The sequence below is a fragment of the Mustela putorius genome, unplaced genomic scaffold (genome assembly GCF_011764305.1).
Source record: "Mustela putorius furo isolate JIRA1106 unplaced genomic scaffold, ASM1176430v1.1 tig00000253_pilon_pilon_pilon, whole genome shotgun sequence".
Classification (NCBI taxonomy): domain Eukaryota; kingdom Metazoa; phylum Chordata; class Mammalia; order Carnivora; family Mustelidae; genus Mustela; species Mustela putorius.
In genome coordinates, this window is record NW_025421329.1 from 9,020,499 (window position 1) to 9,041,357 (window position 20,859).

A 20,859-nucleotide genomic window follows, 5' to 3' on the forward strand; every position below is an offset into this window, starting at 1 on the left:
GTAACAAGAGCTGGTGTATTCTGGATTGTTCAATTTTTTTGAGTGAGACTTGGATGGCTATGTATTTCCCCCTTAAGACCACTTTTGCCGTATCCCATAGGTTTTGGACTGATGTGTCTTCATTGGTTTCCATGAATTGTTTAAGTTCTTCCTTGATTTCCTGGTTGATCCAAACATTCTTGAGCAGGATGGTCTTTAGCTTCCAAATGTTTGAATTCCTTCCAAAATTTTACTGTGATTGGGTTCCAGTTTCAAAGCATTGTGGTCTGAAAATAGGCAATCTTTTGGTATAAGTTGAGACCTGATTTGTGACCCAGTCCTTGGTCTATTCTAGACAAAGTTCCATGTGCACTTGAGAAGAGTGAGTATTCTGTTGGTTTGGGATGGGATGTTCTGTATATATCAATGAGGTCCATCTGGTCCAATGTGTCATTCAAAGTGCTTGTTTCTTTGTTGATTTTCTGCCTAGATGATCTGTCTGTTGCTGAGAGTGGCGTGTTAAGATCCCCTACAATTAAAGTATTCTTATAAATATGACTCTATTTTGATTAACGGTTGTCTTATGATTTTGAACTCAAAATATTTGCATCTTGCAGTTTCTATGCATCGTCTCTGAAACAGCTGATGGGGAACATTCCTCATTTAAGGTGGTGAAAGGTGGGGTAGGGAGTGCTGAGGTAAAAGACAGGAGGTGGAAGGGAACAAAGGGGAAATCAATGGATATGAGAAACATCTCTTTTCATCTACTGTGACGGCTCCAGGGTGGGATCCAGGGAAAGAAAAATGGCAGATTGCAGACCACCCCCACCTCCCTAGAATGGCTCATCTTTGAACTATGATCTCAGAATGGCTGTTTGTAATAAAAAATATTACCAGGAGACATTGGATCCTCCTTGCCTGCTGGTATTAACAGCCATATCAGGATTCCAAAAGGCTGCTACATATCGCATTGGCTCTTCCCTATCTGAAACTGCTGAGCATTTACTGAGGGTTTACCATGCCAAGCTGTGGGAAAAAATCCTCTTAAAAGTCTGATTCGAATAATCCTCCTCAGAGCTCTCCAGGGGCTCTGCTAAGGTGATCCAATCTGGATGAGAAGGCTGAGGCTCAGAGAGGTGAGATAATTTGACCAAAGCCACCAGAGAAGCCTGGTGGAGATGGAATTTGAACTCAGTCTTTCCTGTTTAAGTCAGAATGCCAGCTTCTCCTTGCAAAACAACTCCATATCCCTCCCTGTCTGACCTGATGGCTATATGGGATACACAGTCTTGAAAGGACATCATGTCTCTTGAGAAGGGGTGCATGTGGATTAGGGGGTATGTGAAGCTACAGTTATAGACAGGGCACAATTTCTGGAAAACTTACCTAGTTGATAGTTGAAATGTCATTTTTTACATTAAAGCCAATGCACTGCAGTTGCCAATACCAGGACTCAAGACTTTTGACAGCATGTTGAGCTTGTGTTCAGGGCACATGTCCAGCAGGTGACCCAGCCTCCAGGTTCTACTCATCTGAGCCCCTCTTCCCTTCTCACTCCCCTCACCCCAACTCCAGTGTCACAAATTACCCACGAATAGTCACACCACCAGAAGCCCATGACCGACCGTAACCCATTGTTGGTCATTTGGAAAGATGCACAGCTGCATGTCCACAGAGTGACTCAGCAACCTCTGGTATCAGGGACAGGGCTGCAACTTGATGCTGTCATTCCTTCAGTCAGTTCACACTGAAACCCCCACCTTGTGCCTGACACTTCACCAGCCCTAGAAGACTTAGCTCTGAACAAGGTGGACATGGCCCCTGATGCTTGGGCACGTTGACACACGTTGACAGAGATAGACATCAGCCAAAAGATTACATTTGTGAATAGAATACACAATTGCACATTCTGAGAATAGGAATGCAGGAATAGATTATGTTGAGAAACTGAAACTTAGAAATGGATTTGGCTTGGCAGACCTGCAAGGCTTCTTGGAGGAATTAACATTGAATAAGGGCCTAAAGGCTTGGTTGGTGAAGAATACACCAACTGAAGGCTGGGATATGTGGTTCTCAACCCTGGCTGCACATTTCAATCACCAGGAGGACATTAAAGACATATTCCTGCCCAGGTTGCACCCAAGACTGATTTAGATCAGAATCACTAGGAATGGATATGGGCATCTGTATTTTTAAGCTTCCCAGGTGACCCTGATGTTCAGTCAAGCTCAAGAGACTGCAGACTGGAGCAGGCTCAGGTGCAGAGGCTTAAGGCCAGCGTGTGTCTATAGGGTGCACGTGATGGTGGGGTGGAGAGGTGGGTAGAAGGGGTCAAATGAGCATGGGCAAACCAGGCAGGAGGCCATTCCAGTGTCCAGCCTCAGGACAAAAGTGGTGGCAGAATTAGAACTAAAGAGAAGCCAACTCCATGGAGAAATAGTTCAGACGAGATCTATCCATCTAGGACTTCACATGCACTGGGTGAGAAGCTGAGGGAGTGATGGGCCAGTCACGACTCCTGCTAGATTCTCAGCATGAGTAACAGGCATGACTTGTGTTCTGTTTGCTAATTGATTTAGTCTCATCCATGATGAAGACCGAGAGGCTGTCAGCAGGAAGCTCACCTGCAGTGGCAATACATAGCCTTGCTCATGTTGGGTAGGCTCTCCGTGGGGCTGGCTGGGCAGCAGGGAAGAGGGCTTGCCTGTAATGACCTCCAATGTGGAAAGAAAAAAAACTTTCACATCCTGACTCTAAAACTCTCTCTTCGCCCCGTGAGTCAGTACATAAACTTTAATTCAGACGTTGGCAGTGCTGTCAACAGCTCGTATGTCATTAGCAGAGAGCTGCTGAGGCTCCATGTGCCAGGGAGCAGGCTTCTTCTGTTGCCTTCCCTGGAGGTTAGAACCTCCTTTATTTGTGGAGACCTCAAAGACAAGGTCTTTCTGGACTGTGGGAAAGAAGTTGAGATACAGAGCCGGTCTCTGTCCAGTGGCTGACCCATCCAGGCCGGAGCTCCCCCTCTCTGAGTGACACAGATGTTACTCCGCACACCTGGTGAATGTAACCACGGTGCTGGAGGCCTGGGATAGATCTCAGAGGGTCACCACTCATAGCCCAGGAGCTAAGCAGGTCATGCTGGGAGAAGGCAGAGTATTAGCTATGACAAGTGTGGGTACAGGTGCTACTCACAGTAACAGCACAGGTAGGAAAAGGAGCAATAGCCTCTCCTAATGTGGTTGTCCTCAAAAACTCTATTGGCTGACTCCTCAGAACTGCTGGAGGTAGGGGTTGGCAAACACCCCTGGGAAGAGCAAAGCCTGTTATCCGTAGGAGAAACTGAACTCTGACGCCCGATTCTACTTGATAGGGAAATTTTAAAGAAACCTCCAAAGCCCTTGACATGAAAATAAAGCTCAGCACAGGTTGTTAATGAATTGAACCCATGGCACACAGTACGAGTCTTTACAAAACTAATACCAAACCAGACAAGTCCCAACTTGTGCATGGGTGATGGGAGGGAGAGCATGAACTGTAAATTGTAACACTAACTGCATAACCTAGCTGAAGAAATCACCCAACAAACCACCCTGAAAGGTTTTTAAAGTAGAAGGTGGTGTAGCTATTGTAAAATGATGTTGAGGAAAACCAGAAGCATTTCGAAGGTTTTGAAGTCTCATTATTTTTGAAACAGCCTAGGTTTGCTGCTATATAGTTTATGAGCCTGAAAATGAAATTACAGGACATAAAATATAAAAAAAAACTAATCAATATCATATAACCAGGAAGCTTAGAAATTTAAAGGACTTCTCATGTGCTATAGTTGAGGCCCCAAATGCCAGAAGAGAGCATATGGAGAGGAAGTTGGAGGTCAGATTACACCCCCGTTACCTTGTCCAAGTGTAACGGTTCTTCCATCAGCTCGATTTTGAGGCTTAACATCCAAGACATGGATGACTTCAGCTGGTTCACCTCCCCATTCTCGTTTGTATTCTTTCTCATTGCAGGAGACTCAGTGTGAAATGATCAGTTACTTTATTATTCAGAACTTGTAAGGCTTCCTGATCTTACTTCCACATGAGTAATAAATTGTTAAGAGCTGTTCTCTGAAGACAAAGAGAGGATAATGTTTTCCCTTTCCTCCACCACAAGAGATGATTGAAGCTCTTCATACCTGCTCCCTTCCACCCTCCAAGGGTGCAGGACAGCTTTTCCAAGTTGGGGCTTTGGTGAAAAATGTTAGTAACAAATTACAGCTATCACAGTTTCTAGATGTGTAACCTGGGACAAGTCACTCCTCGAATCTTACTTTTCTCAACTAATAACAGAGATAGGTCTCTATTCAGATATTACCCCCTCAGAGACACCTGACTCAGCCACCTACCTGATCAATAATGGCCCCATCCCTCCATTTAAAAAAAGTACCCTTAACTTGTTTTATTATTTTTTTTAATTTTATTGTTATGTTAGTTACCATACAGTATATCAGTTTTTGATGTAGTGTTCCATGATTTATTGTTATTGTTTGTATATAACAACAATCAGTGCTCCATGTAGTACATGCCCTCCTTAACACCCAACCGGGCTAACCCATCCCCTCACCCACCTCCCCTCTAAAATCCTCAGTTTGTTTCTTTGAGTCCACAGTCTCTCATGGTTCATCTCCCTTTCTGATTCCCACTCCCTTCATTTTTCCCTTCCTTCTCCTAATGTCCTCCATGGTATTCCTTACATTCCACACATGAGTGAAACCATATGATAATTGTCTTTCTCTGATTGACTTATTTCACTTAGCATACCCCCCTCCAGTTCCATCCATGTCAATGCAAATGGTGGGTATTTGTCCCTGCTGATAACTGAGTACTGTTCTAATGTATATATGGACCACTTCTTTATTCACTCTTCTGTTGAAGGGCATCTTAGCTCCTTTTACAGTTTGTCTATTGTGGGCATTGCTGCTAACCTGTTTTATTTTTAATCACTGACATTTGACTGTATTTCTCTTTGTTGATGTGTTAATAATAGAAGGCAACCCCCCAGGTGCTGTATTCTTTCCCCTAGAACAAAGCCTCATCTTAGTAACAGCAAGTGTTATCATGAACAATAAGGTCAGGTAATAGATACATGTAGAGTAGGAAAGCTGTAGGATAAATGCAAGAAATGACAACAGGTATAGGAAGAGAAGGGGAACACAAAGCTCACAGTGAAGAAGTAAGAAGTATGGTCAGGGTGTTAGGAGGTAAGTCAGCAGAAGACGGTACCATGGAAGTAGGGTGGCTGAAGGAGGAGGGCAGTGGTAATGTGGCAGAGTCCAGACACCACAGATGTGGGAGGCCTATTCCAGTTCCTCAATGTCTAGTCGTGATATAGTAGCAAAGACATACATTGGTCTCTCTTCCTTGTTCTTTACTCAGAGCTCATAAAATCCTTGTATGCTCCTTGGTGATAGGAGTAGTTTTGTTCTCCAGGCAGGCTTTCAGATGGGGGCTGGTAACCAGAAAAATCAAGCGATGGCTGGAAAAGGGAGACAAGTTGGAAGTAGAGTTCATTATGGACTGTGCCAGCGCAATGAACCCTTTATTTAAAAAAAAAAAATAAGGAGTTTGGAAAACTGTATCAATGAACACATTCGTATCCTGGGAAAGTGGTGCACTCCAACTCCACAGACACAAGCTCCCTGCTCAGGACTCTTCCAGACCCCTGACTCCATGTACCTCTTCATGGGTGTTCATTCATTTCCTTCATTATGTACTTTATAATAAACCAGTAGATGTTCCCTGGATTCTGTGAGCCATTCTAGCAAATTACTAAACCCAGTGACAGGTTGTGGGAAATCTGATTTTAAACCGTAAGCACAGGTTTAAAGCACACCTGGACTTGTGACTGGCATCTAAAGTGGGGGACACAGTCTTGTGGGGCTAATGCCTTAACCTGTAGGGCCTGCACTAACTCTGGTTAGTATCAGAATTGAATTGAATTGTAGGACACTCGGATGATATCATGGGACTGCTTGGTGTGGTGTTATTCCACATCTGGTCACAGAAGTGTTCTGTATGAGTGTGTAAAGGACAACAAAACAGTGCGTTTTCTCAAGCATTATTCAACATCAATGAGTATTTGTGCATTGCTATTATGTGCAATACTGAGTACCGTGGAGCACATAGGAAGAATGGTTTCAATGTTTATCATCCAGGTAGGGAGAGGAGTAGACACTGCAGATGCCCCACCCTGTGCCCCTCCCACCCTCCCTTGAGTCCACAATCCCAGGCATATTTGTGGCTCCTTACCACAAGCATCCTCTTGTGTCCTTTGTCTGAGGGTTCGCCCTCACCAGTTTCTTCATAGCCACGTGTGACTTCACTGTTTATGAAAGTCAGTGCTCCTGGGAACAACAGGGTCTTCCCTCAAGGCAGATGGAGGTCACTGGGTCAAGGCTCTAGGCTCCCTGTCCTTCAGTGGACAACTCTGGGATGGTCTATGAAGTTCCTCAGAGGTTCCTGGGTGGACCTGAGCCCCAAGTGCCCATGCAGTACTAGCTTATGAACACACATATCATAGGGCTTTCTCCCTGTTCTGTCTTATTTTCCTCACTCCTCCCCAAATCACTGGTATCCCCTCCAGATAGACAACCTGCCCCCTAGTCTTTATCTCAGGACCTTCTTTCAGGGACACCCAAATTAAGCATGTACACAGTAGTTGATAACCTAGAATATGTGGCATAAAATTAAAAACAGAATTAATGTCGCTTAAAATAAGAAATTGACATTTCTGGGGAAGATGACAATAGTCTGGTCTATGACCATTAGTGGAAGAAAATTTTCTATGGCAGGACCTTGAAGGGTTGGTAGAATTTTTGTAGTAGAATAAGGTGGAGGAGGATGAGAAAGTATGGAACAATATGAGAAAGGAGAAAAGATGAGGGAATGTGGGCTTTGACAACAGAAAGCTGATATTGTGACGAACAAAGGTTGATGTATTAAATAGGAGAAAATCCCCAAAATATTGATTGGGGCTGGATTATAAAAGATCTTGGAGCTGTAACCATCAAGACAGTATAGTACTGACACAAATACAGACACATAGACTAATGGAACAAAACAGAGAACCCAGAAATGGACACTCAACTCTGGTCAACTAATCTTTGACAAAACAAGAAAAAATATCCAGTGAAAAAGACAATCTCCAACAAATGGTGCTGGGGGTTGGGGAAGTTGGACAGTCACATACAGATGAAGGAAAATGGACCACTTTTTTATACCATACACAAAAATAAATTCAAAATGGGTGAAATACTTAAATGTAAGTCAGGAATCCATCAAAATCCTAGAAGAGAACACAGGCAACAAATTCTTTGGCCTCAGCCACAGCAATTTCTTGCTAGACATGTCTCCAAATGTAAAAGAAACAAAAGCAAAAGTAAACTATTGGGACTTGATCAGGGTAAAGACCTTTTGCACAGCAAAGGAAACAATGAAAAAAACTAAAGGGTAACCTACAGAATGGGAGAATATATTGACAAATGACATATCAGATAAAGGCCTAGTATCCAAAATCTATAAAGATTTTATGAAATTCACCCCCCAAGCCCCAAGAAATCTGTCAAGATATGAGGAGAAGACATACATATTGCCTCCAAAGAAGGCATACGAATGGCTAAGAGACACATGAAAAGATGCTCAACATCACTGATCATCAGGGAAATACAAATCAAAACCACAATGAGATACCACCTCACACCAGTCAGAATAGCTAAAATTAACAACTCAGGAAACAACAGATGTTGACAAGGATGTGGAGAAAGGGAAACCCTCTTATACTGTTGGTGGTAATGCAAGCTGCTGCAGTCCCTCTGGAAAACAGTATAGAGGGTCTTCAAAAAGTTAAAAAAAAAAAAAAGAGCTAGCTTATGACCCAGCAATTGCATTATTTGATATTTACTTCAAAGATAGAGATGTAGTGAAAAGAAAGGGCACATGTACCCCAATGTTCATAGAAGCAGTGTCTACAATAGCCAAAATATGGAAAGAGCCCAGATGTCCATTAGCATATGAATGGATAAAGAAGATGTGGGGTGTGCGCGCGCACACACACACACACACACACACGAATATTACTCAACCATCAAAAAGAATGAAATCGTTCCATTTGCAGTGATATGGATGGAACTAGAGGGTATCATGCTAAGCAAAATAAGTCAGTCAGAGAAAGACAAATACCACATGATTTCACTCATGTGTGGAATTTAAGACACAAAACAGATGGAAATAGGGGAAGGGAAGGAAAAATAAAATAACAGAGAGGGAGGCAAACCATGAGAGACTCTTAATTATAGAAAACATACTGAGGGTTGCTGGAGGGGAAGTGGGTAGGGGGATGGGGTCATTGATGATAGGCACTAAGGAGGGCATATATTGTAATGAGCAATGGGTATCGTATGCAACTGATAAATGACTAAATTCTACCCCTGAAACTAATAATACACTACCTGTTAAATAAATTGAATTCACATTAAAAAATAAAATGAAAACAAAAACAAAGGAACAAACAAAAGAGACCAAAAAAAAAAGCAAAAGAAACAAAACAAAACAAACAAACAAACAAACAAACAAAAGATCTCAGAGTTTAACTTAGATTTAAAAAGTTGAATCCACAGGAAATTGGGAGCCATGAAGAGTTTTTGAACAGTGGTTTGACCATGATAACAGAAGAGATTTAGTATTTGACTGAGATGAAAGGATCCCGGTATAGAAGAGTGAAGAATCAGACCAAAAGGACCTGCCTTAGGGTGGTCTTTCTGGAAAAGTATGGGAGGGATAAATGTGAGGGAATGTGTTGGGACCATAACATACCACCTTGTTAGAGATCTCATAGCTCCAGGTTCTGGGAATGCTGTGGACAGACATCTTACAGCTCTCAGTGGCTTCAGGGGGACCAAGAGAACCACCTCATTCAAAGGCACCTCTTTCAGTGGTTCATGCATAGTCTGGGAACATTAAAGACTGGTCACCTCAATCCAACCTGGATGAACTTTGATGGGCCATTTTCACTCCAGGGCTGCCCATCCCATTGACGAAGGGAGACATTGGGTGTGCACCACAGCTCAGCTTCTCCCTCTGCCCACTCCTCTTTCTTTCCCTCCTCCCACAGTTGTCAGTCCCAAAGGTATTTCTTAATAATAAACACCTTGAGTGCTAAAATACACCTCAAAATCTGCCTCTTGTGAACCCAACCTGCAACAGGAAGAATGCAAAGTGATGGGGGTAGTGAGGACAAAATTGGTGACTACAAAGAAAACATAGGTTGGCTTCCTGAGTATTTGGTAACGAATGATACCATCAGCCAAACCCAAGCACTGAGTGTAAGGAATTGATTTCAAGAGGATTTGGTATGTTTGGTTTTAGATATGTTGAGTTTACCTGTAAGGGATTTAAAGAATCCGGGTGATTTAGTGTCCCCTAACATGGAGTCAATTGGTTTTACCCTACTTCCTGCAATAGTTCTGGCCCCAAGGCCCCAGACTGGGCCAGTCCTGGTTCCTAGCCCCAGGAATGGTCATCTGAGCCAATCAGAATCCTTCAGTAGGATTTCCTATTGAGAAGAAAGTGTCATTATCTCCTCTGGTCCTGAAGGTGCTGATTTAAGCCCCAGATAGCCAGGGGCCATTATGTCAGTTGTCACCAGGACAAGCTCTTTGTGGGAGTAAGAGTAAAGATGGGTAATTCTGGGACTGCATTACACTGTATAAGATTCCATCTTAGCAGGTTGAAAAGTCTTACGTTCACCTTAAAGAAACAAATGGCCATATTGTGGAGAGGGTCACTGGAAGGTGGCCTGGACATGGTCCTGGTGTACAACCATTGAGAAAACATGGACTTCAGTCCCTCTACCACATGGAACCAGATTATTCCAATGACCTGAATGAGACTAGAAAGAGGATGGGGAGTGGTAGATGAGAATGCAGCCTGGCTGATACATTGACATCAGTCTTGTGGGATCCTGAGCAGAGGACCCAGCAAGTTTTGCCCAGACTCCTGGTCCACAGACACTGTAAGTTAACCAAAGTATGTTTCCCTAAGCACTACGTTTATGATGTTTGTTATACAGTAGTAAAAAACTGTTATGCTATTCTTTCCACATCTATAACTGGGAAATCCCACTTTTTCTATTAAATTTATACAAGTCAGTTTTCTTCCTTTCCCACCAAGGGAGTTTGAGGGATGAGTGGATCATGGATGTGTACAAAACTAAGCCACCTAACAAAGAAGGGAGTTATGAACTCCAGGAAGACAGAATATTTGAGAATATATATATATATATATATATATATATCTCCAAATGGCCCAGGTATCTACAATATCCGGGCCAAAACAAACATAATCTTGTTATTATAAGCCATAAAACAATGCATATCTGTACTAATTGAGTGCATAGGGGAGATAACTCCATTCAATTACTATTTCTTGAACATAGACAGTGACAGGCACAGTGATGGGGTGAGGAGGCCATGGTGGGTGTGCTAAGCTTCTGTCTTGCTCACTTTATGGATTGAGCTCCTGCTGTCTTGGTATTAGATGCTCTCTGTGCAGCCACACTGGGCCTTTTGCTGCATATATGGCATAAGGGGTAGTCTGTGTCTCAGACAGTTTAGGCCCTATGCTTCAACAGCTGTTTTATGGAGCTATGCTTTATTATATTAATTTCTAACTTGGCTTAATAGACCCAATACAAAAGATGAGAAGAAAGTTTTAAACTATCTTGGGGGAAAACGTTAGGTGGGAAGGTATGGCACTTGTAAAATTCTTTATAGTACTGTAAGGAACTGGAGGTGAAGAGGACTGGGGGCAATAGGGGCTTTTCCTGACCTATTGCTTCTTATTTGGTCTTTGTTCTAAGAAGGAAAGAACATACTTCAGAGCATCTTTAGTGTGCCTCTCTACATTACCATACACCAGAACTTCTTGTGGATTTATTTAAAAATAATGATTATTATTTAATGAGTCAGGATAGAGTTTTAATTCTTACTGATATTTTTGAGAATCTCCTTATAACAAGACCTCTGGTCTTGCTCAAAGGATCCATCACAAGGCTGATCACATATTTGGAACCAGCTGCCAATTTGTTGGAAATTTGAGGAACACATTGGGGGGTGCAAACAGCAAGATCCAGACTGTGGAAACTCTTCAGATCAGACACACGGCTTCGTTGGTGGGTAAATTTAAAGGGGGAAAAAAAGGATGAAGAAAGATCTTATAAATCAAAAAGCATTTAAACTACGTTTCAAGTTTAAGAAATGCAGGGAAGGAGTTACTGTCAAAGAAGGTTGAAGTGGACCTTTAGAGGGGAGGTGGTGCTGCGGCTGGGATGGACACATGGAAGACTCTGGCCAAGTTCTTTTTTTTTTTTTTTTTACCTGAGTAGCAGTTACAAGAACGTTCCTTAAATTATATGTGCTTTTTGTGTAATTTTCTGTATTTCTGTTTTATTTTATACTAACAAAGTAAAAAGGAAAAAAAAAAACACGCATCAGGTGAGTTTGATTTAGAGGTAGGGATGACTTGACTTGCTATATTCCAGCCACCATACATACCACAGGATTAAAGTTGATTTTGGGTGGTATATTGGGTTATTTTCATTTTATATTTTAGGAAACTGAAACTCAGCAAATTTGCCTGATGTGTTATAATATAGTTAAATAGCCTTGAAAATTCCAGGTTTCTTCAGACTCTTAATTATAGAGAACAAACTGCTGGTTACCAGAGGGGATGTAGGTGGGGATGGGTAAAAATAGGTGATGGGGATTAAGGATGCACCTGTCATGATGAGCTCCAGGTGATTTACGGAAGTGTTGAATCACTAAATTATACACCTGAAACTAATATAACACTGTATCTTAACTAACTGGAATTAAAATAAGAATTTAAAAAAAAAAGGAAATTCCAGTTTTCTTGTGGGGACCAGATGAAGAAGCTCAGGTTAAACCCCTTCCTTTGGTTTCACAGAACTCTAAAACATAAGAACTGGAGGGCACATTACAGGTAGCATACCATAAACACCTTTGCGCTTTTCAATGAACATACACAAGTCCAGAGAGAAAAGATCCCACACCCGGCTAATTATTTAGAGGGCATGTGTCCAGGTTTTCAGAAGTGTGCCTCACACTTTACTGACATTAATTCATTTAACCCTCTGCCACTTTGCAGATGAGTAGTAACTGGAGATCAAGGAGGTGAAAGAACTTCTAGTCATGGCTTGGAAGTGACGAGTTTGGACTTGATCCATGATGGTGTTCCCAGGTCCAAGCACAGGATTCTTTTTTTATTTTTTTATTTATTTTTTATTTTTTATAAACATATATTTTTATCCCCAGGGGTACAGGTCTGTGAATCACCAGGTTTACACACTTCACAGCACTCACCAAAGCACAGGATTCTTAAGCATATTCCAAGAGGATGTATTCTGCCAATGACAACCTAGAAAACCACCTTGGTGAATGCGTTGGTCTATGCTGTGCTGATTATTCTCTCTTCCCCTTGCCGCTACCCCAAATCTCTTGTCTACTTCTCTACTCTGTCCAGGGTCTGACCAGACATCAGGTTTCCTTTGGGCTCTGGTCGCTACATGGGTTCAGTCATCAGGTTTCCTTTGGGCTCTGGTCGCTGCATGGGTTCAGCTGATGAGAGGCTCTGGCAAAAAACCAGAGGGTGGGAAAAGAATGGGTGGGGTATTTCTCTGCCTGCCATCCCCCTGCTTCCAATCAGGTTGTGTAGTAATGGCCAAGTCCTCTATCATGCAGTTCCCTCCCTCATGCCATCTTTCACAGGATCTTATGAACACCAAGCCGTCTCCTTGCCCCTTTTGGCCAGAGGTAGTAATGACTCCCTCACGCTGCTCATCTCTAGATGCCTCAAACTTCTTCTTGGTTCTCTTAATTGTGCACACAGTTTCACAAAGAATTTTAACATTAAATCTTCTTTATTTAAAACTTTCTGAGTAGAAGTCAGTTTCCTACCAAGACCGAGAGACCAACCACATGTAGGTGTGTGGTAAGCATGCATCTTAGTCCACAAACTTGGGCATGAAAATCATATCATGCTACTTTATTTTCTTTTGTTCAGTTAAATTCAATCAGACTCTAGGATATCTGAGATTGGCGGGTAGAGCACCCGATGTAAGGCATCCCCAGGTATCTATGAAGATTGCAGGGGTCTCAAGTTCAGCAAAATATTCTGTAAGACCTCTCTATCTTCAGGATATGAAGGTCACCTCTGTGATTCCACTGTCCAGTGCACACAGTCCCTTGAAGTCTGGAGGTCCTGCTGTGCTGTGGCACAGCCATCCTGAGCCTCAGGGCCTAGGTGCAGCCTCCTCAGATGGGCCCACAATCATACTCTGGCCTCCAGTGGTCCTGGCACTCCTCAGGGCCCTGTGGAGCAGTGGACAAGCCCTTGGCATCCCTGAAACCTTGGGTGTCTTTCTGTTCTCAGTCTCAATTTGCACACCCAATTTTGGCCTAGCCTCCGCATGTCCTCTTTAATCAGGAATGATCAAAGATTTGGGCTGTCTCCTTGACCAGGAGAAGAGAGGAATATACAGAAAGGACAAAATACAAAGGTAATTGGAGATCAGTCTTGCAAAGCACCATAAAGACAACATAAAGTGTACTCCATCACTTCCTTAATAAGCTCTTATGGAACCAGACACTGTTCTTACTCTCTTGGAAACAAGTATTAAAGGAGAGCAATAGCTGATTAGCTCTACAAACCTGCCATGTGTCAGGGCTTGTGGGAATTTCCCTGCTTGTCTGCCTGATAGAAAGAAACCCAGGAGAGCTCATGAGCAAGCCAAAAATATTTCCCTCATTGTCTTCAAGAAAGGGTTAATTCAAGATATGATTTCAGAATCACTTAGTGGCACCAGCTGAAGATAAGCTTATTTTATTTAATTCCTCTTTTCTTTTTGGGGGAGGCTACTCAGTTTATTTCATGCTCCCCGAAGGGGAAAAATTAAGAAATGAATGATATTTCAAAAGTAAATATCTACTTTTTAAAGATACATGATGGGTATAAGTTTCTCCCCTTTTTTCTGGAGAAGGCAAAGCACAATTGAATTCTCATAAAAATCTTTGTTAAATACCATCATAAAGGAATTAGACAATATCTCTCTATTAGGTACCATTACTGAGAATTTTAATAAAATGTGAATAAATCCATGGACATAGTAAACATTGCATACATGTACATCTGAAGACTTTGTCATCTCAGGGAAGCTGTTGGTTAGACAAGCATAATTATGAGACTTGATCTACAAAGCTAAAGAAAGTTACCTGTTTAAAAACAAGTTTCTAAGGTAAAATAATAATTCAAAGCAAAGTTATATTGTTTCTAATGCCTATTATATTAATGTACTTTTTTGAATTGAAAAAAATCTGAATTTTTATTTGTTCTTCTGAACAAATAAATTCTTCTGAATATTTACTTGTTCTTCTAATGACACTGTATATATATGTATACACATATACATATATACACATATATGTATATATACACATATACATATACACATATAAACATATGTGTATATGCTTATATGTGTATATACATTTATATGTGTATATATACATATATACATATGTATAAGTGTACATATATACATATATATGTATATATACAAACATATGTATATATATACATATATACAGTGTCATTAGAAGAACAAATAAATATTCAGAAAGGATTTATTTGTTCAGAAGAAATAATAAAAATTCAGATTTCAATTCAAAAAAGTACATTAATGCTACATATATATGTGTGTATATATATGCGTTCTAATGACACTGTATATATATATGACACTGTATATATATATGACACTGTATATATATACAGTGTCATTAGAAGAACAAATAAAAATTCAGATTTGCATATATATTATTATATACTTATATATTCATATATAATTTATATATATTATTTAGTTATATAATAATATATATACATATATGTATATGTATATAACTATATGTATGTATATAACTATATACGTATATATGTATAGATTCATGTATACATATATACATATATGTATATAACTATATATAATAATATATATAAATTATATATAAATATTTTATTTTATTATTATAAGTATTTATATTTATATTTTAAATATAATTTATATATATTATAAATATAATATATAATATATAATACATTATATATATAATGTGTGTGTATATATATAATTTTCTAGTGTTTGAAGAGTTTCTCAAGAGAACAGATCACAAACTTACAAGGGAAAGGCATAGAAGTTTCACACTGAATTTTCCTTCCTTGTTCTTGTCCCTTTGCTTGGGGCCAGTCCTATCTTTTGCCTTCGTGGAGAGCAATGTAGAACAGTCTGGGTAAGCCATTGCACTTCTCACTTGGCATCTGGTAGAGGAGGAACAGTGGCATGGAGAGTCTTGGGAATATTTTGAATTGATTTATTCCAGTTGGGTATGGAGGAAAATTAGCTTTAAAAGACCTAGCCCTGTGACTTTGGACAAGTCACTAAATTCTCTGAAACTTCATGTCCTCATCTTTAGTTTTAAAGACTTTTATGAATCTGCCTTTCAAAAAACATAAACATAGTGGAAAAGTTCAAAGGCTTTGAAGTCAGATAGGCTGTTCAAATCCTAAAGCCAGCTTTTTTTTTAAGATTTTATTTATTTATTTGACAGACAGAGATCACAAGTAGGCAGAGAGGCAGGCAGAAAGAGAGAAGGAAGCAGGCTCCCAACGCTGAGCAGAGAACCTGATATGGGGCTGGATCCTAAGACTGTGGGATCATGACTTGAGCCAAAGGCAGAGGCTTTAAATCACTGAGCCACCCAGGTGCCCCCTAAAGCCAGCTTTTGAGTGTTGTGTGACCTTGGATAAGCTACAGAACCTCTCTGTACCTCAGTGTCTTCACCTTTTAGATGAGAACAAATGCATTAAGATGATTGAGACAGTGCATGTAAAGACTTAGTACAGTGTCTGGCGTTTAGTAAGAGCACAGGTGAGTTTTCTTCTTATTATCATTATCATTAAAAGCAATAATGCTTTTAGTTGGGATGGGTTATTGTTAGACATAGACCCTGAAGATGAGATGTGGGAAAAGCAGATTCTCATGGTCAGCTATTTTATATTGCCTGTGGGGATGCAAGATTCATGACAGTCCTAAAAAGATCACCTCACCTGAATGATTCAGTGGTCTGAAATTACACCCCAGGATGTCCTTGAGTTAGTATTGTTCCGTTTCTCAACCTTAGAACTCCAAATGTTTAACCAGTTGAGTCATCCCCCAATAAGGTGAAATCAGGCATCTTCAGCAACGTTAAAAATCCAGTTTAACTCTTCAGCTAAGACTCAGAAGGCTGGAACCAAATCAGAATTAAGATACAAAAAAGAACATCTGAACAGAAAGCTGCAGTTGAAGCTATAGAAGACACATGATAGAAATGCCACTGGGGCGCCCCTGTGGCCCAGTATGCTGAGTGACTGGCTTTTTGTTTCAGCTCAGATCATGATCTCAGAGTTCTGGATTGAGCTCCATGTCAAGCTCCCCACTCAGTGGGGAGTTTGCTTGAGATTCTCTCTCTCCCTCTGCCCTTCCCCCACTCACGTTATCCTTCCCACCACTGCTTGTATGTGAGCTCTCTCTCTAAAATAAATAAATAAATCTTAAAAGAGAGAAAGAGAAATGCCATTTGAGCATGTATGCTCTTGGTGGACATGGTCCCCCTGCCAATCACCTACACCTGTAACTAAGGAAGCTTTGGGGCAGAACTCACTCCCCCACTGGGAAGATAGAAGGAGAAAGGTTCTGGTAGTTTCACATGTATCTGTTGAGAAATAAATGGACAAGCTCACCTATGCATGAGCTTCCTATGCCCTTTGTAAGAGGGAGATGATCCCTGAAGGCTGACTCTGAATATGACAACCTGAGCATGGACTGCCCTTGAGACAGTATCAGAATGGGTGATGGGTATCTTTCCCTGGGGATAGGATACCCTGATGTTATCCCCTCTGCTTTTGCTTGTTTGTTTGTTTCTTTGTTTGCTTGTTTCTTTACTTATTTCCAACTTTATTGAGATATAATTGACATACAGGATTATATAAGTTTAAGGTGTACAACACACGGGCCTGATGCACTTATAGACTGCAAAATCTGCTTCAGCCAAAGAGTGGCACTCTTAATAGGATAATTGCATCTTGGTGTGAATTTTTTATCTTATTTTCCCCTAGGTAGGACTCAGGTCCCTGAGTCCTGAGTCCCTCAGATCCCTGAGGTAGGACTCAGAGAAAGATACAGGTGAGGAGAGGGCAGAAATCCTGGCCATCAGAGGACAGCTGTGTTGGGGTCCATCCTGTGGGTAACAGCCAGCTTCCCCCCAACTTTGATAAAACCCCTGACCAGATTCAAACTATTTATGGAAACCCAATCTCTGACTGGTTGCTCCAATTGTCTTCATACTGCAGTCTGTTACACATTTCTAATGGTCTTTGGTAGGTTGACCTGGTGCAGGTAAGCTCCACCTCCTTAAAGAAACCAGGCAAACAACTAGAATAAAAGCAGCATACCATCTTTGGGGTGTCCATGGTGGACGTTTTTTTTGTTTGTTTGTTTTGTTTTTTTTGTTTTGTTTTTTGTTTTTTATTTGTCAGAGAGAGAGAGCACACACAAGCAGACACAGTGGCAGGCAGAGGCAGCGAGAGAAGCAGGCTCCCTGCCTAGCAAGAAGCCCGATGTGGGACTCCATCCCAGGACCCTGGGATCATGGGCTGAAGGGATCATGAGCTGAAGGCAGCGGCTTAACCAACTGAGCCACCCAGGCGTCCCCATGGTGGACGTTTTAACGGCAGGCTCAGTGCCCCAGACCGCCTCCCTTGGAAGCCTGAACCGGCCAAACAGCTTTCTCCTTTTTCTCATAACCATGTCCACCAACGAGAATGCTAATTCACCAGCTACCTGCCTTAACAGATTTAAGAACAAGGGGGGAAACAGTACAGAAATGAAATGGCGTTGAATAGAGGTTAATGTGGAGCTCAGGAAAGCTAAGAAGGATGACCAGATGATGAAAAGGAGAAACATAAGCTTGTTTCCTGATGACGCTATCTCTCCACTGAAAGAAAACCACAACATCAGGGCACCATAAATTGATTTGTTGATGACATTGTTAAAAACACAAATAGCAACAATTTGGAAAGCCAGCTCCAGGCTACCCAAACTGCTAGGAAACCAGGCCCCCATAGACAACATAATCTGGGCTGGTTTGATTCTAAAATTTGTGTCCTTCTTGGGCAGAACTGATTATAGTCCCATTCAGTTTGAATCTGCTTGGGCTCTCACTAACACTGCTTTTCAGGGACATCAGAACAGACGAAGGTTGTGGTAGATGGAGGTGCTAGGCCAGCATTCATTTCTCTGTTGGCATCTTCCCATGCCCACATCAGCGAACAAGCTGTATGGGCTCTAGGAAACATTGCAGGTGATGATTAAGTTTTTCAAGTCTTGGTTATCAAGTATGGTGCAGTTGATCCGCTGTTGGCTCTCCTTGCAGTTCCTGATATGTCATCTTTAGCATGTGGTTGCTTATGTAACCTTACTTAGACACTTTCAAACTTTGTCGCAACAAGAATCCCCGTTAGACACTGTTAAACAGATTCTTCCTACCTCAGCTCATCTCCTGCATTATGATGATCCAGAAGTCATGGCAGATACCGGCTGGGCCATCTTCTACCTTACTGATGGTCCAAATGAACAGATTGAAATGGTTGCGAAAGCAGGCGTTGTGCCCCAGCTTGTGAAGCTTCTAGGAGCTACAGTGAAATTGTCCACTGTGACTCCTGTACTAAGAGCTATAGGAAATATTGTCACTGGGACAGATGAACAGACTCAGGTTGTGATAGATGCAGGAGCACTTGCTGTCTTTCTCAGCCTGCTAACAAACCCCAAAATTAATATTCAGAAGGAAGCTACATGGAGAATGTTAAATATCACACCTGGACACCAGGACCAGATCCAACAAGTTGTGAGTCATGGATTAGTCCCATTCTTCATTGGTGTTCTCTCTAAGGCAGACTTTAAGACACCAAAGTCTGGGCTGTGACCAACTATACAAGTGTCAGGACAGCTGAACACATTTTGTACCTTGTTCATTGTGGCAAGATAGAACCATTGATGAACCTCTTAACTGCAAAGGGTACCAGAATTATTCTGGGTATTCTGGATGGCATTTCAAACATCTTTCAGGCTGCTGAGAAACTAGGTGAAACTGAGAAACTTAGTATAATGATTGAAGAATGTGGAGGTTTGGACAAAATTGAAGCTCTACAAAACCATGAAAATGAGTCTGTGTACAAAGCTTCATTAAACTTGATTGAGAAGTATTTCTCTGTAGAGGAAGAGGAAGATCAGAATGTTGTCCAGAATGTTCCAAGTTCAGGATTGCACTCCTGGGACTTTTAACTTTCAGATGAACTGTTGAGGCAGGAAGTTGTTTGTTTTGTACTCTGCTTGGTAGAAGTTTGTCTTGCTGTTTCTCTACTGAGAACTCATTTTAAATGGGTTTTGTTATTGCAGGTCTTTTTACAACAAAACTCTACTTGACCAGTTCCAAACTGTACAAACTGCGTGAAGCTCCTCCTCTCAGTTGTTTTCTTATTTCTGTGTATTATCTTGTAGTGTCCTGTAAATAAAGATTAAATTCCTCTCTTTTCTAAAACAACAACAACAAAACCACACTAGAATAAAAGCAAATGGCAGAATATTTAACAAAACGACAGAGGAAAGACCACAGTAACTTTCTGTTTATATCAAAGTACAGAATGACCAATACTTTAAATTAGTGTCTAAATGAGGCAAAAATAGTCATCAGTTCTCTATGAATTATCAATCCATGGATGGCTTTCAAAGCACACAGGATTTGATAGAATGTTAGGTTTGATTTTTGGACCAATGAGTTAACATTTTTGGAAAGATCCCTTTATGTTAACTATAGATAATAGTAATAATAATAATAATAATTCACTTTTTAAAGAAGGTTTTATTTATTCATTTGACAAAGAGAGAGAGATCATAAGTAGGCAGAGCAGCAGGCGGGGGCGTGGGGGAGAGGGGAAGCAGGCTCCCTGCTGAACAGAGAGCTCAATGCTAGGCTAAATCCCAGGACCCTGAGATCATGACCTGAGATGAAGGCAGAGGCTTAACCCACTGAGCCACTCAGGTACCCCAACAATTCAGTTATATAAGGCAAATTTCAACTCTTACAGCAATACTAGTGATCTCAAGTTCAAGTAGCCATGCTTGAATTTTTCCTCCCAATGTCCATGCTTTTTGGTACTGCTATAGACCTCCCTCATCCAGCCCCAGTTCTTAATCCCCTCCATTCAGACATTTTCCTTGAAGTCACTCTAAACCTTGTGACTCTTTAGCCCTCTCTCTTGTCAGTAAGATGGATGATAGCTCACAAATGCTTCAAGATCTCACAAGAATGTATTTGGCAACTTCTCTCTTCTCTGACCTCTGGCAACCAAAATTGCTTTGATATGAAGCAAAAACCACTTCTGTACCCAGTGTGGCTCTTCATCATGTCTTGCCCTTTCTACCATTGCTTTGTGTACTTAGCATCTCTAAGCCCCCACCATTTAAATCCATGAAAGGGAACACTGGAGCCTTCTTTGTCCAGGGCATGATGCCGGAGACACTTAAGGACACTCTTGCTCTCACATGCCTAGCAATCCACAGGCTGGAAAATGCACTTCCAGCCAAGCTGATTCTCTGGGAAAATCAGGAATGATCTGTTTTTCCCTTGGCTCTTTGCTCTATCAACTATTAAAGGACATGAGAGAGAGATCC

At 41.2% G+C, this 20,859-nt stretch overlaps 1 pseudogene; it reads left to right on the forward strand.

Annotated features, from left to right (window-relative positions):
• Nucleotides 1-17,935: 17,935 nt before the first annotated feature.
• On the forward strand, nt 17,936-19,470 carry LOC101683769 (annotated as a pseudogene).
• Nucleotides 19,471-20,859: the final 1,389 nt, after the last annotated feature.